Here is a 19644-nt window from a genome sequence, read left to right as displayed (position 1 = left end):
CTCCTTCCCTTTCACCAGCTTTCTTCACCAAAACCTGTTTTAGATATAGCCTAGCTATGCTATTGTTTCCTGTCTGGGATTAAACCCTCTCCTCCTTGTATGGCTTAACCTTGTTCCACCAGGGCTAAATCATCAGGCCAATGAGCATTCAGCTGCACCCGGAACCATGAATCCTCTTCTTCTTCTACTAACAAGTGCAGAACTTCCGATTATGCATTTCCTGTTACTTTTTGCTCTTAGTGACATCAGATGGAGGCACAGATTTCATGGGTCCACATTTTCCATTTCAACAAAGCTCTTCTGTGCTGAAATCACATTATTATTCTGAAACTGCTATGCTGAATGAATTTTGTTTTATAATGTTTTATGTAATGCTGCACCATCTTGGCATATGGAACTTTTCTCTCCAGGTCCCCTCTATATTTGGGCTTTTACCCAATAGGTCTAACCCAATCAACAAAGTATAATTAATAAATAAATACATTTATGCATATATGCATACATTTCTTTTAAAAATCTAGGATGGGCTTAGTGGGAGGTTTCTCTTAACAAAATGAGTGATATTAAAATGTTTCTTATGTGCTTTCTTTGTCTCAGCACAGTAAAAATGGTACATTATATATTTCAACCACAGCACCACCTACACAGTTTAATATATGTCTCATAATGTTGCCGCTGACTTTTTTCCTTAAACAAATGATACAATTGTGAAACAGTAGATGCCGACTCACAATACAGACCTGCACAGCCTTTAAACTTGCTCCCTTTATGTGTGCATTAACATATTGTAGTTGATATCAAGAGCAGTAAAGTCCCCCACCATAAGTAATTTATCTGTCTTTCTCCACCACCACAGTATTCTATTCTTTACCTTTTCTGCATGCTGTTAAATTAGTCTATAATTTTATTTCATATTAACATGAGCAAGAAAAGTGGCAAAAATCTTGAGGTAGCTGCATGTATGACATTTATCATTCTCTAATCTATGAGACGCATTTGTCAATAAACAAGTACAATGACTAAAGAAAGCTTTGTGCTCAGTCCAGTTTTCTTGCTCAGTTTACATCATTAAAGAAAATGAAATTAACTTACACTCTAACCGAATCAAGAGCTATTTTCAAATAGTATTACATTTACTATAAAGTGTAAACTACTTCTGCAATGGAATAGTAATAATATCAGCTGGGGTTATAGAAGAAAGGAAGCCAGGTCTAAAAGAGCCTAGAAACTGGTATTCCATATGGCTAGTATAATAACTGACAGAAACACCTGCATAAATGTCATCTCGGCTAGAAATGTGTGCCAAGCTGAGTACTTTCTACATTTCAGGTACTTTTATAATCTGACAGGAAATTAATGGGTTTGCTTGTGTGGTTTGAAAAAAAAAACTGTGGTTGAACTGAATTCAGTGCTTACAGTGCTAAGAAACAACTACAGTCAAGTTAAAACCATACAGAAAGCAGAAAGCCTCAAGCGGCAGAAAGTTGAGACAGAGGAACAGACCAGCACAAAGCAATACAGAAAGACAGAGAGAGACAAATGTACATTGTTATGAGTTCTTTCAATTTTCTTGTGAATAAAGGATTTTTTGTGACTCAATAAACTGGTGTATTTTGGAGAAAAGCTACAGAGGCCCACAACCTGAAATGTCCAGAGGTTTTATTTTCTGTCATGGAAGCGTAGTGGACATATAACCAAAAATAGGTAAGTTAGTTTAAAAATATGACAATGATTTGGTGGGTTATTTTGTTTGCTACCATAATTTCCTGATGTACAGCATGGATAAAAGTATCATAGCACACCCCCGACACACTTACACAAAAATGACCCCTCACTGTCCAAGCTGTAACAGTTTTTTTTTAAGTTCAAAGGCATGAAACTCAAGTTTAATGTATTATGTTTTCTGAACTTTTCTTTTATTATACCTACCTCTGCTGATGAAAATGCTCCCATTGTGAATAATGTATAAATGTTTCCACCACTACTTTATGAAAATATATCCATCAGTCTGACTTAACTATTAAGGTATCTTGCCTTTTAAGTTTCTGATGCAATACCTACTAGTGCTTGATTGCTACAAGATACCAAGCATCCAGAGGGCCTTAGAAAACAATAACATTTTCATTCCATGATTTTCTTCTAACTATTGATTAGGATGGCAGGTGCTAGTTAAAAGTGTAATTTCACTTTGTTATCAGTAATAATTCAAACTTAATCTGATATATATACATAATCTGGAATTTAAAGTAAAGCTCAGCTCAGATTGTCAGAAAATCTGTGGCTTCAAAAGAATTTGCGTAGATACATACACAATATCTATCTATCTTTCTATATATACATACAACGCGCACACACACACACACACGCACGCGTGTGTGTGTGTGTGTGTGTGTGTGTGTGTATATATATATATATATATATATATATATATATATATATATATATCTGTATATATGGTTGTTGTTGAGAAGAGTGAATGATCTGTCTAATGGTGGGTTTACCTGCAACCTTTTCAATGTGATCTTGTTGCTCTGAGGTAAGGGAATTTGACCATACCTTGCTGGTGTGCAGTCTTTGACTTGGTATATGTAATTAGTAGGAGCTGTGGTGGTAAAATAAAAAAAAAAAATCAGTTTTAATTTCAACTGTTTTCAATCATTTTAGATTCGCCCTAAAATGATTTATCTCTTCTGGGTGTTCGCTGTTTGTTGATACAGTTTGATATATATATATATATATATATATATATATATATATATATATATATATATATGTGTGTGTGTGTGTGTGTGTGTGTATATATGCGTGTGTGTGTAATACCACTTGATTCACTCAGGTAGGCCTGGAGGTTTTCAAATATGTATAACATTCGGCATATTATATTTAAACAGCTGTACAGTTTGAAATGTACCTCAGATTTTTCCACATTTATTAACGAATACAATGCATGTGAAGTTGCCTGTAATAGAAAGAAAGGAACAAATATAAGGTGATAATATGAAAAATAAAGCCATGTAATATGAAATATATTGGAAACAAGTCACTTCTGAAAGAAGATTTATATGTTTAAGAAGGCAATGAAGGTAAAAATGCTGTGTTAGGAAAGAAAACCGCATTTTTTGTTAAAGAACAGTGTCCATTGTGCCATGAACTCAATGAAAACATGCTTGTAATATGGTAATAATATGAAAGATTATTCATGCCATGACTTTTGTTGGAAGATGAAGCAAGACATCAGAAACATTGCAATTTGAAATATAATATTCAAACTGCAAGTTGCTACTCCATCATACCATATTATTTTTTGAGAGGGGTTAGCCTATGGATTTTCTACAGACAGCCACCCAGCATTATAAAGATTTGCTCATTATTAGAGATACAGAGAAGGCACAATTTTACTTTTGGTTCCATGCCTAAACATTCAGCCCCTAGGAATGCAGCAAGCAGCCCCCCCAAACCAAAACAGTATACTGAGGTCAAAATTATATGCATGCATGTGTAATCATCAAACAGTCATGGTATTTAATTTTATATAGTCTTGTGTACTCTCCAGGAGTATTTTATGCGATTTCTTTATTTTGTGTGGACAAATTGAGAGTAATAGAGTTGTTACGATAGAAATTTCCTGTTACAACACAAAATGTATGAGAAAAACAAGTGATAAAATACAAAGTGTACAAGAAAACCATGCCATAAAATACAAAGTGTATGAGAAATGCAGGCCATGGTGTGGTAAAAAATCATAGCATCACCTATTTTACAGCCAGAGCATTACAGCCCTTGAGAAAATACCTTAACATCTCTGGGTTGTCACATCCTTCTAGTGATCAGTTCATCCTATCATTACTGTTGGTTACATCTGGTGAGGAAAGTTAATAGTGTTGTGAGTCTCTGGTCTTGATTTGGATAAATAATCTGACTGAGAATGTGCTCGACATGTTGGGTGACTGCATGCCACATGTTAAATGTTTGCGAGCTAATCTTATTTATTTATTTGGTCTTTATTTGAGCTATATAATAGGCAGCCTTGAAAGGGGCCCCTTTTCAGTCACTTCCTAGTTAAAGAACCAGCAATCTTAATGTTCAAAGAACATGTATAGTTACAACAAATGAAAAGGAAAAAAAATAGATTATAAACATTTATAATCAGTCTTTTTAAAAAGAAAATAATAATAAAGAACAGATGAGAAAAAATGTAAATAAAATAATATACAAAAATTGGATCTGCAGAGAATTATGCATCATATTAGCATGTGTTAAAATATTATAAACAGGTAAGAAAGGTACGGAGCTGGATTATACTGTCAGTGAGAGCCCCATGCAGGCAGCCAGATGTGTGCAAATACATGAATAAATTAATGAGTTAAGAAGAGGACCATACAATATAAAATACAAATGCAAATGTAGTCTTTTCATAAGACGTGCCTCCATAAATAGACTGATATGACATTGTGAAATAATTTTTTTAAATTTTGGCCTGACATATTAGAATGAAAGGTTGACAAGCATTCATTCACTGTGTTTATCTCTCCAGTAAATGTTAAATACTGTTTGGGATATCTATAATGGAGATCTTCAGCAAAATATAAAAACAAAAACATACATTTTAGTCCCTATGTGGTGTATAGAAAGTTACCCCTGCACCTCCTGACTAAACATAACCTACTCTGAGGTTCCCAACACTGGAATCAGGACTCACCGAAACATAAAGGTGGCACAGTTTTGTTTTGCATTTCTTAGATTTGGTTATCAGTAAAATATACCTTAATCTGACTTTTAAATACTTCTATGAAGCTTTTCTTCTTTAGCCTTCATTGAAAATGAATAATCCATGGTTGCTCCTTCCTGGTAATCAAAAATTAAACACATTTGTTACCAAGACTTGTTTTGCCGAGGTACCTTTTATATCATCACTATAATTCTTGCATAATATTGTGATGTCATAAACACAAGTGTGGTTTAATATTTAGAAAATAATTAAAAAGGACAGAAAACTGAGATGCTAATTTTGTTCAGGTCTCTCAATAGCACAGATGTAGGATAAAAACAAATGTAAAAAATAAAAAGTCTTGCCACATAACCTGGAATACAAATCTGTAAACAAGCCATCTCAGCACAATGATCTAAAATGAATATGTATGCCTCTGCTTGTCTTCTTTGTGATTATGACTAAGTCACGTCTTTTCTAACATTTCAGAGTTGCTATAGAAAGTAGTGCCCTTTTAGCCACACACAGTTGTCAGAAATGGTATAAGAATGTAAAGTGAATACCTTTTAATTTGCATTAGTTTTAGGGTTTTCTACAATGGAACATGCCGGTATTAAAATTTACAGGAGGAAAGGAGCAATTTAAAAGTCTGCTGTGATGGGTGTGGTGATACAAGCTATTCAGCATTTTCCTAGCACATCTCCAGTCGTTTATATTCAATGATAAGAAGCATCTATGAGTCTGTAATTCTGTATATCAACTACTGTACATCCATTGTCATAGAACATGCACATTTGGCTAAAAGACTGAATTACACTTTTTTGCCATATGTGAGTAAATACAGCAGGGCTTGGGTAGAATGACTAAAGTATCAGCCACTGCTAAGTAAAGCCACGTGCTTAAATTCAGTAGCAAATGACTTATGGGAAAAGCTGGGAATGATTTTTAATGTCTCAGTTTATAGAAACAAATCTTGACAGTAGATGTTGCTTGCCTGTCCCACTATATATGCACAATCTAATACCATATGAATAAGCTGCAGGTACTAGCAAACTTAAATCTTTTGTCTCCTGTCCTTGGTAGAAATCTTTAGTATTTACATCATCCAGTTTTAAGTTCATCCCCTTTTGGTTATCGTCATGTTATGCGCAGGAAAGCCATTCCACAGCTGTCATTCCTCACTGGGTTTATTGAGTGTGTGTGTGTGTGTGTGTGTGTGTGTGTGTGTGTGTGTGTGTGTGTGTGTGTGTGTGTGTGTGTGTGTGTGTGTGTGTGCGTGTGTGCATGTGCGTGTGTGTTTGTGTGTGTGTGTGTGTGTGTGCGTGTGCGTGTGCGTGTGTGTGTGTGTGTGTATCTGTGCTTGCTTGAATATGTATATGTGTGTACATGCTCATGTGCTCTTTGTGTGAGTGTGTGTGTGAGTGTGTGTGTGTGTGTGTGTGTGTGTGTGTGTGTGTGTGTGTGTGTGTGCGCGTGTGTGTGTTTCTCTGTGTATGTGTGTTTGATGATTTAAGTCTCTTTGTGTATCTCTCTGTGCATGTGTGAGTGAGTGTACAGATGTGTGTGCCTCAAAGAGTAAAGAGGGTTTGACTCACCAGGATTAAACTGGTTAGCAGATTGATCTATTAATAATGGAATGCAGTTCCATTACATAACTGCATACATATATAGCTAAAATAATTAAACTGGCTATTTACTGGAAGAGAGATAGAGGGAAGTGCCTTTGATTGCCAATGAAAATAATCTTTGCTCAGGTGGCTTTACTCTCGCAATGGAATCATATTTTAAATAGTTTCACCTTGAATACTAATGATACGTTTATAGATTAGTATTAGGCTAACTGCCCTTGTGGGTCATTTTAAGACTAATTAATTAACCTGCATGAGAATCAAAGCCTGATTAATTTATTCTTTATGAAACAAATATAAAACAGTATTAAAGTGAAATTCAGAGAATAACAGCAAAATCGTATTTGTTGAGATTAATCATAGTGAGTTCTAATTCTAATTTCTAAGTAGTTATGACTTGCTACAAGAAATATTCTTAAACACTGTAAATGATGGGGGGCTTATTTAAGGCATCATTTCTAGAGGGTAGCAGAATTTATACATTGATAAAACCACATTCCTTTTAGCAACTGATTGCTTTATTAATATTAAAATAATTTATATTGAATTAATTTGTTTATTAAAATAGCACAGCAGATGTTCTAGACATTTATGTTTTTTAAGTCCTTAAACATCATCAAATCATTCCAAAAACATGCACCTGGAGTGTTTCTCGCTGGGCCTGTGGTGAAAATGGGCTGCCCCAATCAGACTTTCCTGATAAATAAATGTTGAATAAAAATAAAAGGCTGCTGTTTAGAAACTTCTCAGGCTCTAAGGCTATCCCACTAATGCAAATGAAAGAATCGATGCAATCCATGCATTTGCTCTGTTAGTCTCTTGGCAAAACAACAACATAATTTAGCATAGTTTCAACAAAACAACAACATAATTTAGCATAGTATTGCAGGACTAAAACTGTGCATTTCCATAAGGCTGGATTTTATGTCTGAACAGAGCTTTCCAGAACTGGATAAGAGCATAAGGGTATTGTGCTGTGGTTATGATCTATTCTGTTAGCTGCTTATGTCCACCTTATATGAGACAGTAGTGGGTGAAGCCGGGGGTTTAACAGGTCAAGAGGAAATCACGTTGTCACTTCCTGAACTACATACATTCAATGACTGAAACTAAAAAAAAAAAAAAAAAAAAAACAGATAAACCAGTCACCATAAAAATAGCATAAGTCAAAAGGAAACATGCTGGCCAGACTGTTACAAAGAGGCGTGCTGGCCGCAGCTCTTGGATAGACTTGTGAGAACAAACATTTTTTTTCTATGAACACCTTCAAATGTTCACAAAACATTATTTGTCAGCTTGGCCAAAATAGCCTTCGCAAAAGATTAACAAAAGGAGATGCTATGTAATTTAAAAAAAAGTATAATTCACAAAATGGACAAGTTTATTATTTTATATGTAGATAAATGAGAGTGTTTAAGTGTTCCTGCTTTGTCTATATATATAATTATATTATTATATAAGCATTAAGCGATAGCTTCTTCAGTTGACTTGCAAATTATTGAAAATCAGTTGCTACACAATCACAGTTTATCTTAATCACTTAAAATAAAATAAAATGCGTTTTCCAACCCAACTCTCCTTTCTGCACCATACCACCTGTTAATCTCACAGCACCAGCTATAACCTGCAGTCACTTGCCAGTACATTAGCACATGACGAGTAACATTCACTTCCATACAACCTATGACATCTGTGAGAGATTATAACATGAGTATTTTGGCAGACTCTTAGGGCTCACAACTTCACATGGGGCACATGGCTTCCCAACTGTCGAATAACATTGTTACTGCCAATCAAGCTGTCACGATCCTGCTAACCACATAACTAGGTGTACAATGTTAGGGTGACCACATGCAAGTACGTGCTGACTCAAAAGACAGTTGTGTGGGGTCACAAGCATTCGACAGAATACACCTGTCCCACCTCTCAACCACTGTAGTACTTTCATTGGTATAAAATCAGAGTGGATTTATAATTGATAGGTATTGGACATATCTGGGACTGAGATTGATCGGTATTAGACCTATCTGTGACTGAGATTGATCAGTATTGGACCTATCTGTGACTGAGAGTAGATTACACTGGCAGCAATGATCAGGTTTAACAGTCCTTAGCCAGGCTTTGCATGACTAGTGTGCATTTACATACAGCAAATTGGAATACTTTACTGTGACCTTTTTTCATCACAATTGAATATTTGAGGTGTATACAGTCAGTTGACTGCAATTGATGGTTATAGATATTGGTGGGGTGTAATGACAGCGGTTTGATTGGTGTCAAATCAGGAAATTGAATCTAAAAGAGCAAAAGCATTTATGTATGGCCCAAAAAAAACTGTTTGTGGGGGGGGGGGCATACTTGAAAACAATCCAACATGCAATTAATCTGCCACTGAGTGACACACATGCAAAAACATACACACACACGCACACATGCACACATGCACACACACAAAACAAAACAAGTGCAAATGCCCTAACTCAAATCACATCACATAACTGTCCCTTCTAACCCTCACTTCATCCCTTTTTTCATAGTTCACTGCTGCTGGCTAAATGCACTATGTACTTAGCTCCAACTTTAACCCTTAGTCCTTTGACTATCCCTAACACTAATATCCATATCTCTTCTTAGATTTACCTTGACTGTTAGTCTTCATTAATTTGTAATCAAGTTGATTTTTTATTTTATAATCCCATTATTTATTTATCAGCATTTGTTTATGGGGATAGTCCACTGGGCCTTAAGGGCCTATTTTCAGTGGAGGCACGGGGAGAAAAGCTCCACCACATGTAACAATATGGAACAATTAATATAAGATAAACAAAGAAGTCAACATCAAAGATACAAGATTAGAAACAGTTGAGAAGTCCTACGTACAAATGTATACCAAGAGCAAAAATAGAGAAACATATTTTTACAGGGTAATTACCTTTGGAGATGTAGCATACATATGAATAAGTAAGGCATGCATAGCATTCTGAGAATAAGAACTTACAGATAACAGTAAGGTAATGATAACTTTTAAGGGGGGGGGATAGAGCTAGTAACGTTGTAGAATTAGAAAAGTGGTGCTGCTAAAGGAGTAGATAGAACAGGGGGAAAGGACGATTTCCAGAAATAGAATAACAATACATTGAGTGGAAGTGGTAGTGATTGTAAAGGTGTATACAAACCGAGTCGGGCAGATTTACAAAGAACAGAGGTCGAGAGGAATAATGATATTCTACACGATGAAGTGAGAATAAAGAATGATAAAAGGGGAGTTGAAAACAGATGGTTAGCAATAAAGATAAGGTAAGTGGCACGAGGGATTAGGGCTGAAGAAGAGGATTAAGCCTTAAATGCAGGGGGTATTTCTATATACAAGTACTCTCTTAGATGTTATTGTTTATATATGCTCTTAAATATTGTTATTAGATAAATTACTGCAAAAATATATTTGCTTGCTGATCAGAGCTCTACCACATAAACATAAATCAGCTAAAAAATATAGATAGATAAATGTATACAGTGTATGTATGTGTATATATATATGGATTCACTTCATAACATTGAAACTTCAAAATACTGAAACTCAAAATACTGAAAGCTCAAAATACTGAATACTCAAAATACTGAAACTCAAAATACTGAAAACACATATTATGCATAAACTCAGCTTAAACAACATGAATCATAACAATTTCTACCAAATATATGCAGGGGGGCAAGCCCCCCCCTGCACCCCCCACACCCCCTGCTAATTAAATATATCAACTCCAAGATTGCACTTCACTGGTGAAAAGGATATATTACCAGATTCCCACTGTACTGCAGTCTTATAATAGGAAACCAGTATATTTCAATCAACCAATATTCTATAAGGTGAACGGGCTCTGCTAGATAGAAAACATGCATACATACAGAGAGAGAAGGAGACAGACAGACGAAGAAGAGCACTTGATACATAAACTATCTTGTACTGTAGGTTTACGGAATTCAATTTATGATGGTTCGTAAAGTCATGAGTAATGAAGTCAGTTCCCAGATCTTACAGTACAGTATATTTAATGCCTCAAAAGAAACAAACCTGCATGTGTCATATTTAGCCATTCATTTTTCTGTATTTCTTCACACCAGAGAAATATTTATCACATTGATTTTTATGGGCACCATTAATTGTCTTAGTGTTAGTTTGAAAGGACTTTAATTTGTCTGGCCAGGATTTTCTGACTATCTTGTCACTGATTTTCTTCAGAACTTTCAGAGGAAAATTGTGATGTTTGTTGTTGAGTGACAATTAATTTGATGTATTTATTAGTTTAGTATGTTAGCATTTATTATGTTTGTAATTTATCTAAGGCATTTAGTTACCTTAGTTTTAGTTTACATAGTTAGAACAGGGACTAGGTTTACCAGTACTGTTGCTTTCTGACTGGCTAATTGTGTTCAGTGTTTCTATAGGTTTTATTGTTTGATTTTAACATTTTAACATTTTACATTTAACATTTTCATTCTAATAAGGCAGCATTATTTTTTTTTTCGGGGGGGTGATGTGTGTGTGTGTGTGTGTGTGTGTGTGTGTGTGTGTGTGTGTGTGTGTGTGTGTGTGTGTGTGTTAATTCTGTGTGTGCAACGTGAAACGTTCCAGTATTTTAAAATTGCAGCAAATGCGAGATCAGGTTTCTGTTTCTGTTTATTATTTTTTTTTTATTCTATTCATCCGTTTTTATCCAAATTAAAGATGTATTTAGCTTTAGAGGGTTTCAGTTATGTGGATTTGGGCGCTGTGTTTGTGTCAGTGTCTTTTTAGTGCATCATTGTATAAAGCTTTGTTTTTATATATTGTTCAATTAATTGGGAATGTGGTCCATCATTAAATTTAATTTTTATAAGTTTTTACTTAGCATTTTTAAATTACACTAAGAGTGTATTTCGATTTAGGGAGTTGTTTCAGGCTGGCAAAAATAATTTAAGAGTTTTGAGTTTTTCTTTTTTATGTCTGCAGTGTGTAATCCTTTCTTTTGTGTGAACAGCATAAAGGTGTCAAGTTTAGGGGAATTTGATTATATCTGATGACAAGACAGGCATGTATATAAACTGTTGATAAAGTGCTGAGGTGCAGATGAACGCTGATGATGTACCAAGAATGTAACTAAACAAAACTATCTCACATTGTACCACATTCATTATTTTATTAACCTCCTTATCTAGGTTGCACTCTTACGAATATGTACATGTGCACATTACCTGTCTATTTATGTGTGTGTGTGTGTGTGTGTGTGTGTGTGTGTGTGTGTGTGTGTGTATATATATATATATATATATATATATAAATATATGTATGTATATATATATATATATATATATATATATATATATATATATACATATATATATATATATATATATATATATATATATATATATATATATATATATATATAGATATAGATATATATTCACACACACAAACACACACACACACACACTCACACACACACACTCACACACTCACACACTCACACACACACACACACACACACACACACACACACACACACACACACACACACACACACACACACATACACGAGTGACTCAACTATTTATTTATCATATGGCCTGTTTCTGCCTATAAAGGGCCCGTTGTTGTTTGCTTTCTGCTGCTTTGTTCTTTAATGTGAATACTTTATAAGGTAATCTTGAGCGCGCATCATAACAGCTAAATGAGTGTTTTGCAACAAACTACATTTTTGCTGCAGAAATCTCCTCTGCACTTATGTTCCTGCTTTGATGTTTGCAGATATTTCCATGTATAATATCATCTAGATGAAGAACATTAGCAAATGCTCCTTAATATTTTCTTGTGCACATTAATCTGTAATAAGAAATAAAATAATTATTTCCACTTATTTATGCATTGAAATGAACAAAATTGTTGTAGAATACATTCCAGAATTAATACACAACATCCAAATTTATTTTAGAGGCAATTTTGTTGACTATCTCTCCTTACATTGATGACTAAAGAGAAAGATGTGTGATGGTGTGTAGCGCTGGTTAATAGACTTGTATTTTGAAAATGGTAGTGATCAATACAGCACTTAAGAGCCGTGTACTTGCAATAATTTATGATGTTCTTTTGCACATTAAAGAATATGCATTTTTAAGTAAACATTTCTTATAATCTACAAAATTATATTGTTTTTTTAAAGACTCCATCCAGGAAGCAGTGTCATATATTTGCTATAGAATACTGCCATATGCCTTGTTTAAAGCAAAGGAAAGTTATGATTTATGTACTTAATTCTATTTGAATTTAATTACGTGTATGGGTTACTAAAGAAAGGTATCATTACTTAGGAATGGTTTGTTTTTAATGGACTTAAAGTCATAATCATCAATAAGCATGGGAATGCTAAATGACCTTTCTGAAAAACAAATGGCTAGGAGGTTGAAGAAAAGGATTATTGACTAGCCATTTTAGTCTGTTAACTAACATTAACTAACTAGATGTATTTGTATTGTTAACATGGTACATGAACTAGTTCTTCATGAACCGTTTGACTCATGCTGCAGATTATAACACTTATGGTAAATGCAGTCTGCCTGAGTATTTTAGAGTAACCTGTGAACATCATGCTTCCTGAGGTGAGAAGAAATGTGGATGACTTTACATAAACAGACTGGGGGCATGGAAGCTCTAGACATAAGCTAACCAGAGGTCAGAATTGAACCCTAGGCCCTGGATATGCATGGTAGAATGCTTACCCAATAACCTTTAACAAACTTGTTTCGCCTTCACTGTCATACCACTATACTAATGAAAGTATGCTTTGAGACTGAATATTGGGTGTCCGTGTGCATTTTTTCTGGCATTATCCCTGATTCCGCAGTTACACAAGTGATATCAGGCACCATGTCGTAACTCATATTACTTCTGAAGTGTTTCTACAAATAGATACTGTAATATTTAGAAAAATAAAAATAAAAAATAATATGTGTACTAAAAGAAAAAAATATGTTTTCTGAAAGAATATTAAAATCCCCTCCATGAAATTAAACTAAATAATATAATATAATATAATATAATATAATATAATATAATATAATATAATATAATATAATATAATATACAGATGAAGGATAATTCCTAAAGTTGCAGTTCTTCATCATATAGTGGAAAATAATATACAGTGAACATCTGGAAGCCACATAGAGAAGGGGAGACATAGTGACGAAAAGACTGCAAGGAAGGACAATTAGAAGGGTGAAAGAAATGAAAGAAAGGAGTCATGAGAAAACTCCAGTAGTTATTAATACTTTGGGATTAAGAAGAGAGACTGAGAGAGATAAAGTGAGTATCATATCAGAACGCAGAGTAGTCCAGGGGCACAGTAAGGGAGGTGAACTCAAAATGGGAGGGAGGGAGGAAGGGGGGGCTGGAGTAGAATAAGTTTAAGTCTGGCATGAAACAGTAGCGCTTCAGAGAGGCAGTAGTCAGGAGGTGAAATGGGTAACTAGATGAGGTGGTGGAATGTAATTTAATCTACCTAATACAAAGAAAACATTTGAGAAAGCCAACCCACTTAGTTTCTTAACCTTGAATTATCTTCTGTTCCTCCTTTCTCTCTTTCCATTTTACTAAAAAAAAAAAAAAAAGAACAAAAAACAAACAGACAAACAAAAAAAAAACCCACTTTGCTAGAATCTACCATTGCTAGAATCTCCTTGTGTTCTGACTGAGTGTGCTTCTCAAACAATCTGGAAATATGGAGCTGATAAGTATATTTGTTGGCACTTTTTAACTATTCAAAGTTGAATAAAACAATAACTGAATTAATTGCAGAATACCGTTTGAATAAATTCCATTTATTTAAACTGTATTTGCTTTAATATTGCTACAACTTAAGTGTTCTAGCTTGCACTGCATTTGAATTGTTTTTAGTGCTGTTTTAGCTGCTTTTCTGTTACAAAAAAGCTCTAAGCTTGTTTCCTGCCTTTCCTGTAACTAGTCTGGTCCAGATACAGGTTTGCTGTATCCAGGACTGTTTGTATGCTTCTGAGCCCCCCCCCCAAGCCTTTCTGTGTTGGAGAGAAGCCTTCTAGCTTATCAGTGAGAGTGGTAAGCACTAGGTAGCCTATCTGCCACAAGAGGAGTGGTTTCTGGCCCAGAAATTGTAGTTTATTGGCTGTTTGGTCAGTTTTTTCATATCTTTCAACTTTCTGGTTTAAAAGCTTGCATTTGCACATGTTTTCTGCCTTTCCTGTAACTAGTCTAGTCCAGATACATATTTGCTGTATCCAGGACTGTTTGTAAGCTTCTGAGTGGTGCCAAAAAGCCTGCTCTTCAATTTTTCCCATATATCTGCTAGTTCTCTCCTCTCCTGCACTTTTACTAGCTTATTAATCTAGCACTTTACCAGATTTCTTGTAGCAATTGTTTTAGCACACAAAAGTGCTACAAGCACTAAACATTCTACAAGGAAACAGCTCAAGTACTTATTATTAATGTCCACCCCTCCAGACATGTCTAAAGGTCAGTTCCCTGTGCTTTCTCCTATTAACCCAGTGAACTTGGGCAACCTGAGGCAATGTAGCAACTGCCTCATGTATACTGACAACCCTCTCCTCTTACCCCCCAACACTCAGACTTGTGAGAGATACACTTATATATCCAAACTGGAAGCCACTTACTCTCCAGCCAAGACCGGAATAGCTGGTCAGGAGGAGAAGGTCAACACTTGCACCACACCACGTGGAACACATAGCCCTCCAGAACACACACCAGTACTGCCTTCACCACACACCCACCTTCATGGAGGCTCTCAATAAAAATCTACCCAAACAGCAGAGCCTCCAAGGCAGAAACAGAATCAACTACCACAACACAACACTAATCACGAGACTCATAACTCTCCTAAACAGTGTGCCATTCAACCAAAGCCCCTAAGGCAAAAGAGCATACCCATCACACTAGTCATAGGTGATTCGATAGTGAGGCACACTGATGTCCCACTCACTAGGTTGAATAAGGAGAAAGTAACAGTCAGCTGCCTGTCAGGTGCCAGGATCCACCACATAACGCATGCACTCAGGTCCCTCAACAACAGGTACAAATATGACTCTCATTGTACATGTGGGCGTGAATCACCTGAGACTTACCTTCCCAGAAGACATGGAGGAGCTCTCTGATTATGTAGCCCAGACTGGTATGACCCTAGCCCTGAGCAGCATCCTACCATCACCCAGAATTATGCCACAGTACAAGCAGAAAATGATTGATTTCAACAACTGTTTTTGGTGTCATTCTAAGGGGATCCAGTATCTGTTTGCCTGGAATGACATGACTGACAGACCTCAATGCTTTGCCAAAGACGGCCTGCATTTCTCACCACTGGGCTTCCAGATACTGGCCAAGGCTCTTGTCACCCCTATAGTGCCTTTTTTAGGCTGTTCTAAAGACCAAATTACCACTGTAACAGCTACAAACAAATGCAATTTGAGGGTAATGCTGCTCAATGTTAGACATCTAAATCTCAAAATGCACTCGCTTGAAGCACTCCTTAAAATGGAGGACATTGACATTTGTGCTGTAACAGAAACATGGTTCAAAGCAGCAGAAAGCACTCCTGCACTACCAGGCTATAACTCAGTCCACACCTTTTGGCCCCAGAACTTGGACTGAAGCTCCAAAGGCAGTGGTGTTTCCATATTCATAAAGGATGCGCACACCTCCAGATTGATACCCAACATAATACATTGGAAAGACTTCATTGGGTAATACAGCAATTCAGGTCGTAGCCTGATATAGGTCCCCAACCATGTCCCAAAACTCACACTCCACATTCCTAAGCACCCTGGAGAATATTAGGGTTCAACCTAACACTCTCATACTGGGCGACTTCAACAACCCCTCCATTAACTGGGAAAACTACTCATGTGCCAATACACTTGCCCAACATTTCCTGGAATTCATTAATTCCAATTCCCTGGACCAGCTCATTCTTACCCACACTAAAGGTAACAACATCCTTGACCTGCTCATTACTAACATGGCGATCATTGCTCTGCATCAATAGTCAACACCTCCCTGGTTAGATCCGACAACAAACTAATCACCTTGGAAATCCACATCCACCCCCCTCGCAGAGGTAACCACGATGAAATATTTCTCCAAAGGTAACTTTGAGCTCCTACAAACAGAGGTGGCTAACTTCATGGCACTCATGAAAATGGAGAATAGTTGTATGACCACTGAATCATACACCAATGCACTGTACGGACACGTACACAAATGCATGGATCTCACCATACCCAATAGAACCAAGACAGTCTTCTCTAAAAAAGGAAGCCAATAGTGGTCCCCTGCCATAAACAAACCCTACAACAGAAGGAAGAAACTGATGCAGAATAAGGTAAAGTCCCAAGACTGGAAAAACTCCCTTATCAGCCTCAACAAAAAGTTGAGATTCCTTGTTATATCCTATAAAGCTAGCTATGAAAACAGAAGTGCAGCAGATGGTAAACACAACCACAATGCCTTCTATAGTTATGTAAAGAATCTCCATTGCAATACCCAGATTTGCTTTGAGCAACTGCACAATGGTACCTCCTATACTGAGCCAACAGATATTACCAATACACTGGCCAACAGATTCAGTGCCAACTTTACCCCTCTCCCTCCCAAAAGACCAATCACAATACCAGTAGATTTCCAGGCACCCAGTATTACTGTTGTACAGGTTAAAACAGCACTGCCCAAGGCCAAGAATGCAACTTTTATGGAACCTGACCATATCCCTGGCTGTATTCTCCATGAACTAAGAGTGAACTGGCACTACACCTGTGTGCCCTGTTCAGTCACAGCCTCACCTCAGGCTTTGTCCCTACTGAATGGCACACTGCTGCAGCCATCCCTCTCCACAAAGGAGGAGTGACTACAGACCCTGTGAACTATCGTCTCATTAGCCTGATGAGTCTGATATGCAAAGCTATGGAATGCATCATCATGGACCTAATAAACAAGGATACAGGGAATCTCCAAACTCTGGATCCCACACAGTTTGGTTTTGTGAAGGGTAGATCATGCCTGCTCAACTTGGTTGACTTCTTAGAGTCAGTCACCAGAATTGTGGATGAAGGCAAGGTGGTTCATACAGCCTACCTTGATCCGGCCAAGGCTTTTGATACCACTCCCCACTCAGGAATCATAGAAAAACTCACTAAGCTAGGTATCAATCCCTACATCACTAGGTGGGTTGCAAACTGGCTCACAGATATAACCCACAGTGTGAAAGTAGCTGACTCCAAGTCAGACTGCCTACCGTCATGAATGGAGTCCCACAGGGTACAGTTCAGGGTCCTCTCCTATTTGGTATTTACTTCTCTGAAGTCCAGGCCAACATAAAGGGACTCTGGCTGACAAAGTTCACAGACGATTGCAAGTTGGGAGTTATTAACTCCCCAAGTGATGCTGACATCCTACAGAAAGGCCTCACTGAGACCAATGACTGGTGTCAGAACCATGACCTTAAGCTCAATGCCAAAAAATGTGTCGTCATCCCCTTTGGGAAAAACTCAGTTCCCATGAATTACCACATCGATGGTAGTCCAATAAGAGATCTGGGAACACAGGTTGACAGCAACCTCTCTTTTGACCGCCACATTGCCACTGTGGTCAGAAAGTCCTTCTATGTGGCACATCTCATTACTAAGGGTTTTGCATCCAGGAAGAAAGTGGTCATTGTCTCCTTTTACTCTTCCTTCATTAGGCCACTCATTGAGTACAACGCCCCATTTGGCATGTACCTTACTAGACACCTGCAACAACTGGAGAGGCCGCAAAAGTACCTCACAAAGATGATCCTAGGCCTTAAACACTTGTCTGATATGGACAGACTCATAAAACAACAACTATTCTCTGTCTCACATTGCCTACTTAGAGGTGATCTCTGCTTGACTTACAAAGCCATGTCTGACCCAGATCTGTTAGAAATGCTACATCAAAAGAAATCCCAATCCCTCCACACCACATGCTCCCGGGACCTCAACCTCATTATCACAATCAACAGAATGTGCTGGAGGGACAGGTTCACAACCCAGAGACTGCCCATGCTATGGAATAGACTTCCCATACATGTCAAACAGAGCACCTCACTGGCCCTCTTCAAGAGAAATCTTGATGAGTGGATGGGAAATAGAAAATTCACCCCAGGATCACTCCAGTGGCTCTACTCGACAGAGGCACTAGGAACTAAGGTCGGATGGCACGATGCTAGGGTAATGTTATGGGCTAGGCTTGTAAAGGCTCCAGGGCCATTAGCCTAGTACACACCTATGATCCTATGACCCTATGACCCTATGAACCTATGAACCTATGTGGATGACGAGGGAAAGGAGGGAAAAGGACCTCCTATAAGCAGATGTGGTAAACATTGCAAGCAAGTGTGTTTGTGTGTGTGCGTGTGTGTGCGTGTGTGCATCTGTGTGTGAGCGTGTGTGTGTGCGCGTGTGCGTGTGTGCATCTGTGTGTGAGCGTGTGTGCGTGCGTGTGTGCATGTGTGTGTGTGAGCGTGTGTGTGTGTGCGTGTGTGCATCTGTGTGTGAGCGTGTGTGCGTGCGTGTGTGCATGTGTGCGTGTGCGTGTGTGTGTGCGTGTGTGTGTGCATGTGTGTGCGCGTCTATGTGAGAGCAGAATTTATATGAGGGTGGTTTATTTCTTTTAAATATCTGATAAGCAACATGCTTTTCAAACATTTTTATCGTTTTAAATAAAATTATTTTGGTGCTCCTTTCTAACTGCGAGCATTTTGCATTTATTGCTCCATATTGTTAATTGGATCACATTGCCTGCTTAGCAGAGACTTAGAGGGAATATGAGTATAGCTTGCTTAGTTGTGCTAATGTTCAGCATATCTTATCTCTTTTCTCTTGTTTAACAGTTAAGACTACCTATTAATTTCTTCAGCATGCACTTTGTGTCTCCTAATCATTAAGTAAAAATTTCTAGTAATATTTTATTAGACTTGTACTCTTTTTCTCTGTAACCTTTTATAAGCTTAATGAGATTATTTTCTGTGGAACGTTTTTCCCTGGGCCACGACTGGAAAAGAACTTCATGCTCAGTCAGTCTATCGCAATAAACAAATACTAAGAAATACTAATAAATAAGTAAATAAATAAAATAAAATAAAAACAGAATGTGAATTTTCCTTCTTTTGTGTTCTGGGTAGTTGCTTTTGATGTTCTAGGACCTCGAGTTTTAGCGAGTCAAGGTTTATTAGTAGAACCATTTGAATCAACCTCTCACAGAATGTCGGT

The 19644-nt window shown here is 37.1% G+C and overlaps 1 protein-coding gene across 1 annotated transcript in view; it reads left to right on the top strand.

Moving 5' to 3' along the window:
* Positions 1–1459: 1459 nt before the first annotated feature.
* The window catches only part of LCK (LCK proto-oncogene, Src family tyrosine kinase), a 1055366-nt gene continuing 1037181 nt past the window's right edge, over positions 1460–19644 (top strand). Inside the window, exon 1 of the mRNA XM_044082478.1 lies at positions 1460–1704. The gene's annotated coding sequence lies outside the window, so the exon portion shown is untranslated. The remainder of the gene's footprint in view (positions 1705–19644) is intronic.

Source organism: Protopterus annectens, chromosome 1.part1 (assembly GCF_019279795.1).
Source record: "Protopterus annectens isolate FY-2018-M chromosome 1.part1, PAN1.0, whole genome shotgun sequence".
NCBI lineage: Eukaryota > Metazoa > Chordata > Ceratodontiformes > Protopteridae > Protopterus > Protopterus annectens.
Note: the sequence above shows the minus strand (reverse complement) of the source record. Positions and strands in the feature narration are given on the sequence as shown.